The sequence below is a fragment of the Candoia aspera genome, chromosome 7 (genome assembly GCF_035149785.1).
Source record: "Candoia aspera isolate rCanAsp1 chromosome 7, rCanAsp1.hap2, whole genome shotgun sequence".
NCBI classification, from domain to species: Eukaryota; Metazoa; Chordata; class Lepidosauria; order Squamata; family Boidae; genus Candoia; species Candoia aspera.
In genome coordinates, this window is record NC_086159.1 from 74,686,793 (window position 1) to 74,702,152 (window position 15,360).

General features: G+C 39.6%; 1 pseudogene; it reads left to right on the forward strand.

Annotated features, from left to right (window-relative positions):
• The first annotated feature begins 2,741 nt into the window (after positions 1-2,741).
• On the forward strand, positions 2,742-4,260 carry LOC134501522 (protein mago nashi homolog; annotated as a pseudogene).
• The last annotated feature ends 11,100 nt before the right edge of the window (positions 4,261-15,360 follow it).

Sequence of the window (15,360 nt, forward strand, 5' to 3'; positions counted from 1 at the left end):
GATGGGAAGTCTTGGATGGGGGGGGGGGCTTAACACCCACAGTTTCTTGGTCTTGCCAGGTTGTGCCAAGTCTGTTCTCCCCCATCCAAAACCCCACAGCCTCCAGGGATCTCACTATCAGCCCAAGCCAAAATCAAACAAGCCATCTTCTGCCTGGGCTTGCAAGTCTGACTTCATCTTAGCATTTCATGTTGGACAGACTGCCCCAGATCTAGAAAGGGGGCTCTCCTGGGATAGCATGTTGTGTAAATGCTGATAACTGTGGTTTATGCAGACCAAAGCTAAACAAATTATGGCTTAGCAGGATGTGTGAACCATCTGCAGAATTGGAAATGCTTTGGAAACACAGAGCAAGCTGAGAATATCCTGGTCAGTGATTAAAAGAAGACATCCCAAATGCCTGGATGTATAGGATACTTATGAGCACTAAAATGTCCATGCATAGATCCTACTGACTCCTCTGCAGTTTGGAGTCTGCAGATACGAAAACACGTTCTGAAATAAACTATGCTAGGTTACATATTTTGTACAGTTTAACAGTCCATTTCATCTGCCATTAGTCCAGGTTTTATTTTCTTGATGCTGAATGCTTTCCTAATCTCTTCCGCCTTTTAGACTGGGATCCACTGACCCGGTTTACAGACCATGCTCAGCTTTAATGTGATTTTGTTTGTTTGCTCAGTATGTTGTTGTTTATTCAGGAAACCATGGCTTAAAGCAATGAATTTGCATATCACAATAAACAAAAATAGGGTTTATAGATTTGGAATGACATGCTTTGCACTGGCACGGCATGTTCTGTGAACATGGCTGTTGTGTTTATGCTTAGTTTGATGTACAAATAGCCAATTCTCTTTTATTCAGTTGTGTGAATCCAGTTGTTTGAAAGTAACTGTTGATAGACCAACATGGATGAGTCATCTCAAAATAATTCCCAGATAATGACTTGGTGCAAATGCTAGGTTATAATATGGCTTCTTTGGTTTTGCCTTGCTTTACCATGTGGACCCAGCTATTAAATGATGATTGGTGGCTTATGTGTGTGAACCCAGCCAAGCAGCTGAATCAGCAAGCCATGCTTATGCAAACCACAGTTTAGGATAATGTGTAAAGTATAGCCACAAAATTGTCATTCCAAGATATTAACACATTCAGCTATAAATAAGATGTAGATGTACAAACTGTATTATGAATATGCTGCAAGGTGTGTGTGTGTGTGTGTGTGTGTGTGTATATCAAGAGTTTAAATCTGATTAGGAAGAACATATTTCTGTAATGATTTATTATCCATCATCCGCTTATTAAAAGTTTTCTATTTTCCTTCTGCTCCTTCAGAGACTTCAGGTACTGATTGTTCAAAGACAAAAATGAAATAGTAATTTCATAGGGGAAAAAAAACTTGTGATACCCACAGTCTATACATCAGCTAATGCATTTGGCTAGGAAATTTAGATCCAGTTTTCTCTGTAAACATTATAAATTAGCAAGTCAATGTCTATTAACATCACGAGATAATAATTTTCATCTCAGCTAAAAATGATCGCAAGTTTTGTAATTAATTTAAATTGAAATCATGGTCTGTTGTGTATGAACCACACAGACACTTGGAAGTCTTCTTGCGCGAGTCAACCCCACCCACAGAAAGCAAAAACAGTCGTTTTTCTACAGCTTTCTCTGTAGAAAATAGGGTTTCACTTTAGTTTCTGTATCCTGTGGTGTTTTAAGAACGTATCTCTGATTTCTTTCTGACATTTGCAGCTTGCCAGTTGGAAATACAAGAGAGCAAGATTTGCATATTCAACAATAAGCTAATCTTCTGATCTGTTCACCTGCCATGCTTTCCTGCAGTGGAACAAACTGGATGACTCTTTCAGGATAATTGGGTTGTTTGATAGCCAGAAAAATTAGAGCTCTTAAAAAAAATTCAGTCCACTTTACACTTTCCGTCCTAATTTGCACCGTGTGCAAAATAAACCTTACTTGTTTTATGGAAGACGTGGTTTCTCATGGAGTGTTGTGAAATCTGGGTCCTAAGAATGAAAAGCATGGAAGCAAAGAATTAGAAATACATTTTGAAAGCAGTAGTCTAAGCTCAATGGTTTTATCTTCAGCATAATTCATGTGACTCTGCCTGCCCAGCTTAATTATTTTATTTTTCAATCTACTTTTACTTATCACTGAAATCAGATGGCTGGGGAATTCTGGGAGTTGATATCCACACATCTTAAAGATGCCAAAGTTGAGAAACACTGGGCTATCTGACTGGAAGTGAAACTACTGGTTTCTTCAGAAAAAAGCGTTGTCTGAAAAATTGCAATGTATTGACCCTCTTTGATAGAATACTGTCCTAGCCCCTGTAGATGTTGAAACCCCATGGCAAGATGAACTACAAGGATCCCATAGCACACATTTGGCACTAACCTTTGCAACCCTGTACTCAGTCAAATTACTTCTATTTGATGACTACAGGTACCTTCAGAGCAACAGGATAGCTTTGACCATATACACAGTATGCCAAGATCTTAATGGCGGACTTAGAACATTCTGGCTCCGTACTCCAAACCAGTCTATACCTGAGATTCCTCCATGGCATATTTATTATCTGGACTTATTGACAAGAGGCTCTAGCAATTATAGGTTTAATCATTTCCATCTCTTCATTAACCTGAGTCTGGACCAGTCTATGTTAATCTTCTAAACGGTGCTGTGGATGCTGGTTTCCCAGTGGGCACTGTTTGGTCATGGTGAGTGATTTCGACTTGCAGTACTACGTTGGACACAAGTTTGACCATGGGTTTCTTAGATTTGAGTTCCATTCCACCAATAAACTGAGATATGCAAAAAACAGCAATTATGAAAATGATGTTGTAATAAGAAAAGAAGCCTGTGCACATAAGAGTGTGATGGAGGGAATCATGAAATAGAATAATGGATGACAGTGAAATTACAAAGGAAGATGCTGCACTGTGGCCTCCGCCAGATAGAGTTGGCCAACAGAAGCTTGAAATTGTGACTGGGGATGAACATACCTTTTTGACAACATCAGACATTGGTTCTTCTATTCTGAATTAATCCCAGGATCCAGGAGGTCTAAGAGTATTTTTTTTCTCTTGTCTAGGACCTCAACTGTCTAGTCTTCAGCCTCATTGGATTACACTTCATTACATTTAAGATTAAACCAATTTACATTGTGTTAGGTTGGTGTGGTAGTACTTTTTTTGGTGGGCTTCCTTTCATTCCTTATCTTTCTCCCATAACCTCTATATAGGTCTGTTTTATACAGAGTGAATTCAACAAACACTATTTTTTTTCTTTTTTAAAAATAGACAGTACTGTGAATTGACATAAAAGCTCTGTCTTATATAGAAAGTGTACAGACTGTACACATGTTTGTGTAATACCAACCTGCATCCTGAACACACTACAAAATCCACTGTTTATGATCAACCCTCAATCAAGATCAATCAATATTTTATTACGGTCACAGACCAGAATTATTATGATCAACCCTTACAATACAGCTACATCTGTTCAAACACCTCTGACAGATACACCACTAAGGGATTTAAATCAAGGACTTCTCAATCTATAATACCCTTGCAGTAAAGTTAAAAACAGATCAATGGGTTACACTGATTCCCATGAACAATCTACTATACGTAAAGCATGCACTTCTTTTCACCTATACCTACAAGCTAAGCCATCTCCAATGATGCATAGATAATCTACCCACTATCTTGGAAATGTCATTTTGCTTGCACAGGCCATTATTTATACAAAACTATAACTTGGGTGCAACTCAGAAATAGCAAAATCCAAAACTCAGGGGAGGAACATTTCAAGTCTCTAAGATGTTCTCTGTTCCAAGGAATATTGTCATGCAAAACAGTTGGGCTAGGACTCATGAGGAGATTTAATATAATTTCCCACATATTAAAGAGAAGCAAGAATTTCTTATCACCACAGCTATGTGATGCAACAATGCTTGTATCACACCTAGCTACTGCCTTATTTGTAGTCTCTAGAAGCAATTCTCATCTGTCTACCTCTTCTTTTACCATTTCTTCCTCTCTCTGTTTCTCTCCTGCCCCATAACAGCCATATAGCTATTTAATACTCATTTTATAGGCCAATGCTTGGTGCATCTAAAGAAATGGATGGTGATCTCAATCAAATATTGTAGCTCAGGGTTGAACTGTGGAGTCCTTGGTGCTCTCTGAGCTTGATTGTCTTCTTGCAGGTGTTTTATTGCCCAACTAGGCAACATCTTCAGTGCTAGAAGGGACTGGGGTTTGTTCTCTGTTTATATGCAGTAGCTTGGCCTGCCTGTGTTGGTGGGAGTGTTGCAGGGCAAGCTACTGTATATAAACTGAGAGCAAGGCCCACTCCCTCTTTGCACTGAAGATGTTGCCTAGTCGGGCAATGAAATGTCTGCAAGAAAACAACCAAGCTCAGAGAGCACCAAGGACTCCATGGATGGTGATCTACCAAAGCTTTGCCGATAATAACTTTGGCAATTATGAGGGGACCATAGGACACTTGTTTTTCCTGCAGAGGAACCCGGCCACCCTATGGAAAACTGTCATTGTGTTATAATAATTATTGGCATTATCTGTAACCAAAGAGTTTCATTGCCTTGAAAAATTACGGATTCATCTGATCGTTCCAAATGCAGAATCTTCCTGTGGGGGACTTTGGACAATTGCTCCATTGCTCTGCTCCTGAAAAAAATCCTTCATGTAGTTGGGCAATTTCACTACCCAATGATCACTTGACTGCAAGAACGGTGATAGAATACCATCTATCTTCTCTCCACAAAGTGCTTTCTTGTGTGTCGGTTATGGGACTAAAATGCATTCCTTTGGGGCTGAAATTGAGAACATCACCCTCATTTTGTTTGCAGCTGATTGGAAACACATTATATGTGCTATTGCATAGGGCAAACAACTGCCTGTTTGAGTACTTCCCTGTGACAAAAAATATTGAGTGTTATTAGCACGACAGGGGCAGAACAATCTGATCTTTGCTTAATCCTGTGTGAATATCTCCTCTGAGGAACTGTTGCCAACATTACATGGAACCATTTCAACCACACCAGAGAAAAAATTCCTTCCCCCCACCTTTGATGTTCCTGGCATGTTGAAAAAGATGTGCCCCAAATATATGCTGAGTGTGGGCTGGAATGAATTTACATTCTCAGCAGTAATCATACCACCAGCATCTCTGTTTTCCTTATGTCATTGTTCCCATGTTTCACATGCCAGGTTAAATCTGTCCTGTCCTCTTGAGCTTTTAATGACATTTGACTGCTTCTGTGACATCTCTATTCCCCTTTTAAATTAGTTGATTGATTTAAAGGCTTTGTTTGACAGCTCTTCTTAGTATTTATCGCTTTTGTTCTTCCCCTGCCATTGGTTTATTATTAATATGTGTGCTTGTCCTTGAGGCCTCTTTAAGAGTGCAAAATAGTATCTCCGTAAAGAAGTAAATGAAATTATCAGGATCTTAGGGAAAAGAAAAAGCCTTGGATCAAGTTTCTTTTAGAGTTGAAGCCTCATGGGAATGCAGATGTCCAAATTGTTGTTTCTCACTTTGTGGCTACTATCATTTTGTCAAATGGTAAGAAGAATGTTTTACCATTTAATGCACAAGGAAATATATCAGCATGGAAATTTGTGATCAAATATCTATAACCATATCATGCATAGGTCTCTGCTAACATTTCTGGAGTGGGAGAAGATTTCAGAATTGGCTTAAGGATGCAAAACTACAACGTCTTTCTGAGTTATGCCGAGATACATATTTTTTTCTTTATTTTAGGGAAGTTGGGCTTTTCCACTCTCTTATTCATGTATTTTCTACTCCCTTATTTAAATAGGTTGTACCCATTATGGCAATGTCTTTATGTTTTCCACTTTAAGAAATTGCTCTGGTTTTTATAGTTAGACAGCTGAAATCCAGTCACATGGTTGGTGGGCATCTGGGGAGTTCTAAAAAGGGGTTCAGAGAAAGATAGCACATGCTTAATCTTCAGAAGTGAATCGTAATCTGTGTGCTTTCCAGATGTGTGGATTTCAGTTCCCAGAATTCCTCAGCCAAGCATGGCCATTGTTGAGAACCCTGCCAGATAAGGTCCACACTTGTGGAAGTTGCCAAGGTTGTGGTACATTGCTATATACAGTGTTTATGAGATCTGATCTTCAGTTCAAAGTTTCCTTGCTCAAATATTTCCACAGCTAGTTCTGTTGTGCTCGTCTTAGATCAGACCCTTCTCGATGAAGGGATACTACCAGTCACCAAGGACAACAAAACTTATTTTAGATGGATAAATAACTAGATAATGGTATAGATTCTATACAATTTAGGGTCATTTCCTATGCAGGTCAAACTTTCCTGCACTTGGAAGGGTAGAAGGTTGTGGATATGTTAGAATCCTAGGTTAAGACAACTTTATTTATTTTATTTTATTTTTATCCTGCCTTTATTATTTTTATAAATAACTCAAGGTGGGCAATGTATCAAATACTCCTTCCTCCTCCTATTTTCCAGAGAACAACAACCCTGTGAGGTGAGTTGGGCTGAGAGAGAGGGACTGGCCCAAGGTCACCCAGCTGGCTTTCATGCCTAAGGCGGGACTAGAACTCTCATACCACGCCTGATTGGCTCTTGGGCTGAGAGAGAGCAACTGGCCCAAGGTCACCCAGCTGGCTTTCAGGCCCAAGGCGGGACTAGAACTCTCATACCACGCCTGATTGGCTCTTGGGCTGAGAGAGAGCAACTGGCCCAAGGTCACCCAGCTGGCTTTCATGCCTAAGGCGGGACTAGAACTCTCATACCACGCCTGATTGGCTCGGGCTGAGAGAGAGCAACTGGCCCAAGGTCACCCAGCTGGCTTTCATGCCTAAGGCAGGACTAGAACTCTCATACCACGCCTGATTGGCTCTTGGGCTGAGAAAGCAACTGGCCCAAGGTCACCCAGCCAGCTTTCAGGCCTAAGGCAGGACTAGAACTCCCATACCATGCCTGATTGGCTCTTGGGCTGAGAGAGAGCGACTGGCCCAAGGTCACCCAGCCGGCTTTCATGCCTAAGGTGGGACTAGAACTCACGGTCTCCCAGTTTCTAGCCCAGCACCTTAACCACTTTTCTGATGAAACACAGAAAACAGATAATATTCAGGAGAGAGACTGAAGCCCAGTTTAGAGCCTGCTGCACTCTGGATCCAATTCTTATGGTTCATCCTTTTTACCATATACCTTTATGTAATTACCCAGAATATACAGAGAGGTGATATTTTTGCTTGGATTAATAACGAAGTATAATATTATGGAAAAACTATCAAGCTCTCATTTTTTTTAAAAAAAATGGGAAGATAGAATTAAAAATGGAAGGGGGAAATGTAGGAAGAAAGTAGTCCATTGACATTTTGTAGTGATAAGATCTGCATTATCAGAGTTTGATGCAATCAGATTCTTCTCCAGAGATCTATGGAGATATAACTGCTTCTGACAACAACAACAACAACAACAAAGAGTAATGGTGAGGAGATGCTGGCATAAGTTTCACATACGTGAACCCTCTTAATTATACTGTAGATCACCTGAAGGAGAAAGGTGCACTTTTGATCTTCTAGTTGTAAAACTGAATATGCACCAGGTCTTCCTCAGAAGAGGGAGAGTGAGAAGGACAGAGATTAGATGCTTTAGTCAGAGAGATGGTAAAAGTTAAGATAAAGTACTAGGTTAAGTTATGTTGATTGTTGGGGCATCTTCTTAAAACTTCCAGTAAGATTGTCAGGAGGATAAGATGGAGTCAAGGAAACTAAACTCTGCACAGTGCTTTGAACTATGTAGAGGAAAGGTGAGATTAGCCGCAGTAGTGGCACCAGCAGGAATAATGACATTTCTGAGCTGAAGTCCATGTGACTGCGGGAATAGCTTTAACTGGAAGCTTATCTTTTAAAAAAGAAAATCTCTATTAGGAAATTGCATTTAGATAGTCTAAATGCCTAATCTAGCTGTATTCTAAGTAAAAGAATGGAAGGCCATGTTATCTGCTCTACCACATGGAGCTTAACATGGTATCTGTTCCACTGCAGAGGATTACATTTTGTGGAAACAACTAGTAGGAACTAGAGGTGATAAACCCTGAGAACATCAGTCTGATTAAACAGACCCAGTGTCAAACATAGTGTCAAGGAGGGAATGTAAAGAGGGGGCTCCTTATACTAACTTTGACTAGTTTATTCCCTAGAGGCCAAAGGTTGAGAAGGTACAAGTCAATGCCTATCTTCCAACTGCACTGGGATGCTTTAGGGCCTGGACAGGAAGAAAGAGGATGAAGTTGCACTCAAGCAAGGTGGAGCTGCTGTTGAGGTTCTCTGATGGCTCCAGTGTTGTCTCTTGAAGGGGTGGCACTTCACCTGAGAGAGTAGGTCTGTGCCCAGTGGACTCATGGCTAGGACTGGATGGGTAGGAAGAGGCAATTTCAAGTCTTAGCTTTAACTTATAAAGCCTTCTATGGCTGGGGACTGAGGTACCTACAGGATCATCTCCATCAACAAGAAGCCACCTGATACAAGCAACCCAGGAAAAACTCTTCATGCCCTGCTCCCAAAAGATTAGAGGGACCGAGGCTGAGGGAAGATTCTTCTCCATAATACTTTCCTTGTGGTGGAATAGTTTACCATCCAAGATCAGGCTTGCTCAGACCTTTTCATCCTTTTAGAGGCTGTTAAAATGGACCCCTTGTTTATGTGTCCTCCCTCCCTGGTATCTGAGCTGAGCCTACATTTCTAGCCTTTTGTGGTGGTCACCCACCAAAAGAACTAACCATGTCTAAACCTGCTTAGTTTTTTGAGATCAGGCAAAGTTGCCAGGATGCTGAGACTTGTCCGCCACCTAATTAGCATCACTTGATCTATTGTAGCATACATTTTCTAAAACAGTATGAAATTTTACAAAAAAATGTCAAAATTAAAATCAATGTGAAACATTGGGTTGCCTATGCTGCTGATACGCTAGCATTTGGAGATAAGTTATTAATTTCATGTTGTTGTCTTGTGAGATGGAGATAAAGGTACCATCTGGCTCAGGGAAAGTTGGAGGTCATTGCTTCACATCTTCCTTCCAGTCCTACAGTATGTGGGCCATGGTGGGGGTTGTATCCAAGTCATCTGGAGAGAATTAAGTTAGAGGGAGGCTGTTCTACATAAATGTTGAAATGAGGACGACTCAGTTTCCAAGGACTTGGCTGCAATATGCAGCTTTGGTAAGTAAAAAAAAAAAAATCACAATATTCACTCCTGCAAAATCCATTGTAAGGCTGCACCCTGTGTAACCTTCTCCTGCAGGTAACGTCATGTTTGGAAAGGATTTTCACAGGAAACAAATGCAAGAGGCAGACCACTCACAAACCAAATGCTTTCTGGTTCTGGTCCCCAAACCACATTGTGAGCACATCTGTAACAGATTTAAAACTGCTGGCTCATATTTGCTCCTCCCTGTGGTCCTTCTTAATCAAGGGTATGAAAAATTAAACTCTTAGCAGACTCATGCAAAACTGAATGGTTTTCCTAAGAAATGTATCCTCTTTTTCCCCTCTACAAAGCTCTACCTATAGATGTCATAATGTCTTATATTGCTAGAAAAGAAGAGAGAAGGGGGGGGGGGGGGAAAGGGAATGTGTCCTAGTTTTCCTACAGCTTTTAACATTTCCCAAGCTATATATTGCTTTCTCTTGAATCAAAGCCTCCTTGACAGTCCTTGGGTTAGAAACACAAACATTTCAATAGCTTTTCAATCATGTAATGGCAAAAAGTAAGTCTATGGCTACTCTGTTCTGCTTCTAGAATATGTCATGTATTTATTATATTTTATAACTTCTGGCCCTAACCCTTTTCCAGAGGGGAATAAAAGAGTGCTTAAATGAGACATCAAAATCGGGTAAAAGTCTTGTGACTAGTCAGAAGATTTTTTTCAAAGGGGAGAGAAAGCAGGGGTGGGGCAGGGGATCTTACTCACTGTAATAATCTATCTAAACCTTGTATACAGAGATAAAATTAGCATCTGCTATTGGAAGACATGTGGGCCTTGAGACACCCATTGCTAAGTTAGTCCCCTCTAAATCTTTTGGATGTCAGGCATTATAGTCCTCCAACAATGTCTGGGTGATGCCAGAAAATGCTATTAATCTCTAGTGAGGAAGTGAACTCAGTTCCATCCAGCACATTTGGTTGGAAAAGGCTATCTTACAGTAAATTTCATAACAGACCATCACTTGAAGCAATTTTATTTTGCTCTTCTGTATCACTAGCCAGCATCACAGAATTTTTCACCAAAGACTAAAAATAAAAACTTCTGCTTGCAAGTAGTGCTATGGAGAAAAACATCCCTGCATTTTCCCCACTGGTTCTCATGTAATTTGTATTTGCGATGTTTTTTGAAAAGGGAACACAATTGTGATGGGTTTTCTCTTGGGTGGAGAAGGGTGTTCTTCTGTTTATTCATTCAGTAATGAGGAATCAGGGAGATGTGTGTCAATATCCTGGCTTTCGTTGTACAACCAGCTCTCCAAGGGATCTGCAGCCCCCCTCCATCTGAAGGAAAGGCATCCTGATAGCAACTCTGCCACTGGTGGTGGTGCTTTTCCAGATCAGAAAATGAGGGACAACCACAGAGCTTCCCTAGAATGGAAATTTATCTAACAAAAAACATTTTGGTTTTTGTTAGATAAATTTCTAAACAGAAATTTAGAAGACATTCTCAAACACCTTGAGATTCAGTTAAAAAACCATAGGCCTCTTTCATAAGGTAAAACCCACTTAAAATAAAATTACAAAGCACAATTCAGTGTAATGTTACTATACAATGTCTTATATTTTCTGCTGCTTTTTGTTTTCCCAACCCACCTCACTCTCCCAAGGGGGAAAGGCAGACATTTCACTCTGACCAGCCCATGTAGGAGTTCTCCATCAAGAGGTTCCACAAAGATAAATCAAGATATCACAAGGGTGTCGCCCATGCTTCATTTGGAATAACTACTGCAGTATTATAGTATTATTTTCCAGAAGTTTCAGAACCTTCCTGGACCTGAAATATTGCAGATTTTCTGGAATATACAGCTGCTTGCATGCAAAAGAGAGAGAAACAGATTTCATTTATGGGCTTTGTTTCAACGCAGTAAGCCTAATTCTAGTGAGTATCACTGTTATCATAAAACCTCACCATTGGGTTGCAAGGAAGGTTAGATTACAGTGTTAAGAAAATGAATTTAGCATATCCACTTCAGAACCAGGAACTTATCATCTGTGGAGCTTTAAAGCACTTCGTTAATTTTATCAAAGCCTCTTTAGCTGCTCTCAAAATGCCAGGAACGTTTTCCCTCGGGACCTTATCTCCCTTGCTAATCTGTGTAAGGAATTATCATATGAAGAGGAAGGAATGCAACTATTCTTTCTCCATATCTGATGAACGAGCAAAAATTCAAATTGGATGTCCCAGAAAAGAAACAGGCCAAACTGGGTTGAGGGAAGTTTTCTCTGTCAGATATTCAAAGGAGACATGTGCAAATCACCTAGAGTCCACCCAGATCTAATAGCTTGGCAAATAATATTAAGTTTTGCCAGAAAACTGAAAATTTTCACTAAGGACTGTAATGTTGGGCATAAACTAGGATGATCATAATGCACCTGCACAAAAATAAATAAATAAACAAACAAATAAATAAATAAATAAATAAATAGGGTACATTCTATAGCATTTGTTCATGCTAATTAACACATGTAAATGCAATGTAAGCTACCTTATAGTTGACAGAAATCTCTAAGTTAGCTATTCCGTGGGAAAAATTTGCTACTCAAGCGACATGGCTATGCTGCAAGCAGAACACCATCCCAGCCAGAATGACCATCTGCAAGGGCAACTCTGCTTACTTGTGAAAATTGTTGAATCTTTTATTAAGTTTTCATAGATTTTCTTTATTATATTGGATTTCTGATCAATGGCTGTAATGAGTTTTGATTTGTTTGATTTATATGCGGGAACAAATTTACAATCACTGAAGAGAAATACATGAAATACTGCCATAGTAAGGAAAATGGTGCCCTCTGGCAATGCTACTAACTCTTGGCGAAAAATATCAGGATCTGTTTTTTCTCTTTGAGATCTTTACAACAGCCTTGTTCTAGATCAGTGTTTCTCAACCTCAGCAACTTTAAGATAGGTGGACTTCAACTCCCAGAATTCCCAGGATGGCTGGGGAATTATGGGAGTTGAAGTCCACCTATCTTAAAGTTGCTGAGGCTGAGAAACACTGGTCTAGACAACCCTTCAAAGAGAGGGAACCTTTAAAAAAGGACTTTCCTTTATATAAAGTAGGACGTACATCCGTACAGGTAGAAACGAGAATGGGGAAAGGATCATTCTTGTACAATTTAGAAATTGGTTTGAAGCATTACTGAAGGCAGCTGGCTCTCTTAAATGCCCCATTCTCAACAGAAATAGCATTCCTACCATCATTCTTCCAAAGCATTCTGGTTTGGAGTCAAGCACTGTTTCTGTTTTTTTAATGAGTAAATCCAGGCTGGTAGATCCAGGTCTACCTCCAGGGAACATGACTTTTTCCAGTCCAAGGGCTGTACATGGTCTTCAAATGCATGTCTAAGGGCCACTACTTAAAGTCAGGGGGCTAAGACAAACATTGATTTTAATTTCATTTAGGCATAATTAAAATTTAATGATTACACTCCAGTCATGTATTTAAGAGGTACCTTCTTCCATGACGGCAGCTGCCAGGCCTTGTCTGGACTTGGAATCAAAACAGAGTCAGGTCTAGCTAACATCTGGATGGGAGGCTACTACAGAATCTGAAAGTAATGGCTAGACTGGGAGATCAAGACATATCCTGAAAAAATCAGATGGAGAACCATTTCCCTACTTCTGTCAAGAAAACTGGGGAAGCAAGGGATTCAAGGCATCTGAAACCAAAGAGCTGCCAATCAGGACGTGCTTATATAATTTGTGGACCAGTATCATGTGATACTCCCATATATCTCCTGGAAAGTCCAGATTCTTGTCATTTCTCAGCTTTGACTTTTTTGTAAAGGCAATGTAACCTCTTGAATTCATTTTTTCCTGTTCATAAAATCTATAAAATACTATCTTTTTAACATCAGAAGCTACTTTTTCCTGCTTCATGGGGAAATCCCAGGAACTGGCATATATTTTAAAATGAATATACATACGTGGACCCTCCAAAGTATACGAAATGTTGATTGTTTTTGCTTGTCCACAGGGGAAGCCAAAAGCAGAAAAATGACAGCCACAGCATCACAATTGAAGCCCCACCTTCAATTATGCATTATCCATGTACAGAAGGAGCGGGGCTTCTCTTACGATGCTGCCATCTTGCCTTTTTTGACCTCCCCTCCTCCCATGGATGCCACTTTCCCTGTAGAACAAAGATTGGTGTGCTATTCTGAAATGTACGCAGCGAAAGACACTTTGCAGTAAGAGATACATGGGTCTATCCTGAATCATTTATCTTACAGCCAAAAGCTCTCAAGCAAGGCTGAGTATAATTGTAAAGCTTAAGACTTGAAATTGAATATAAAATGCAGGAGCAAAGAATCAGGGATGCAATCAGCGAAGACTTAAACTGCCTCTCTTCTTCAAAGTACCGGTCCAGTAAAATATGGGAAACCTTCCCTGTAGATCCATCACAGTAAAACAAAAGAAAATACACCTTAGAGACCTATTTAGCATTCGTATGCGCTCCTACCTGAGCTCCTGAATTGCACTCTCCCATATCACTTCCCCTGAGCTTAAAGAGCTTTAATGATTATATCTATTAAGCCAAAAAGAAAGCAAAAAGGAAGAAGAATACAAAGAAAAGGAGGAAGGAGAAGAAGAAATAATCTCTTATGCACTAAACAGTAGGAGACTTGCATGTCTTTTCTTGTCTGATTAAACCAGCCAATTATTAACATTTAAGTCAATACCAAGAAGAAAGAAGTGGAAAGTAAACTATATAAAATAATATTTGCTTACCAAGGAGTCCTCCAAATGGGACTCCTAGTAGTAAAACTATTATTATATTTATTGTATCTGTATTACAGGGTTTTATAGTTTTATATTTTTATCTATCTTTTATTGTAAACCACCCAGAGTCCCTTTTGGGAGATGGGCGGTGATAAATTTGATTAATAAGTAAATAAATAATAATAAATAAAACACTTGTTCAGAGATGGTTAGTAGGAATGTAGATACTTGCTCTTTTAAAACAGTTGGTTTAAGGCTCAGTCCAACACGTAAAGCCAGCAGTGACATAGTAAACAGATTGTGGATAGAACCATCTGTGGTTTCCCAGGTATTGTCACTTGCAAGGTTCTGCAGATATCATGGGACCAAAGTCTGATGTGTGCTGGTTATATACTGGTAAGTCAGATTTCAGAAGAATTCAGCCTTGCTCCAGACTGACCTAATTGCTGAACTTGAAGCATTATTTAAATATTTGTCAGGTTGATGGGGACAGAAAACAAAACCTTGGTCAGCCATGTGAAAAGCGGTACTTATATTGCAAATGAATTTTTAGACAGAAAGAGTAATAACCTCAAAGATCACAACAAGTTGCTATATTATTTGCAAGCATCAAGATTCAACCCTGGGTCTGAAATTTTAATAGTAATTTGAGTGGAAAACTGCTCTGGTTCTTTAACAGAAATGTTAGCCTTCTGGACCAAGAGATTTAGGAAGAAAGATGATTTTGGAAAAGAATTGTCAAGTGTAGACTTTTTTAATGCAGTACTCCCTGTTCTTGGAAGAAAAAATAGTTAGAAGCAATCTGCTAGCTGTTTATGGCTTTTTCCTTGGTATGTAACATTCATCTTATAATATACTTCTTAACTTGCTAACCAGCCACCTATCCAGAAGAGTTCTCCAGAGGCCCTGCCTTTGGGAAAGATAAATGTAGCCAGTTTTGAAATTATTCAAGGAAATGCTGTTCAGCATAGCTTAGATATGGAATGATGTATCAGGCAATAAAGCAGAAACAACAACAAAGCTTTTGAAAAGTATGCTGAAAAAAAGAAATCAATACAGGTAGTCCTTGCTTAATGATGGTAATTGGGACTGGCAACTCCATCTCTAAACAATGTGGTCATGAAGGGGATCATCTAATTACCGTGCCAACTTAAGATGGCAGTTTCAGCACTTCTGGTTGCTGTTGTTAAGTGAATCCTGTGCAGTTGTTAAGTGAGATGTCATATGATTGCCATTTGTGACCTCTTGCTGGCTTCCCCATTGACTTTGCTTGTGGGAAGCCGGCAGTGAAGGTTGCAAATCATGACCTCAGGATGCTGTGAC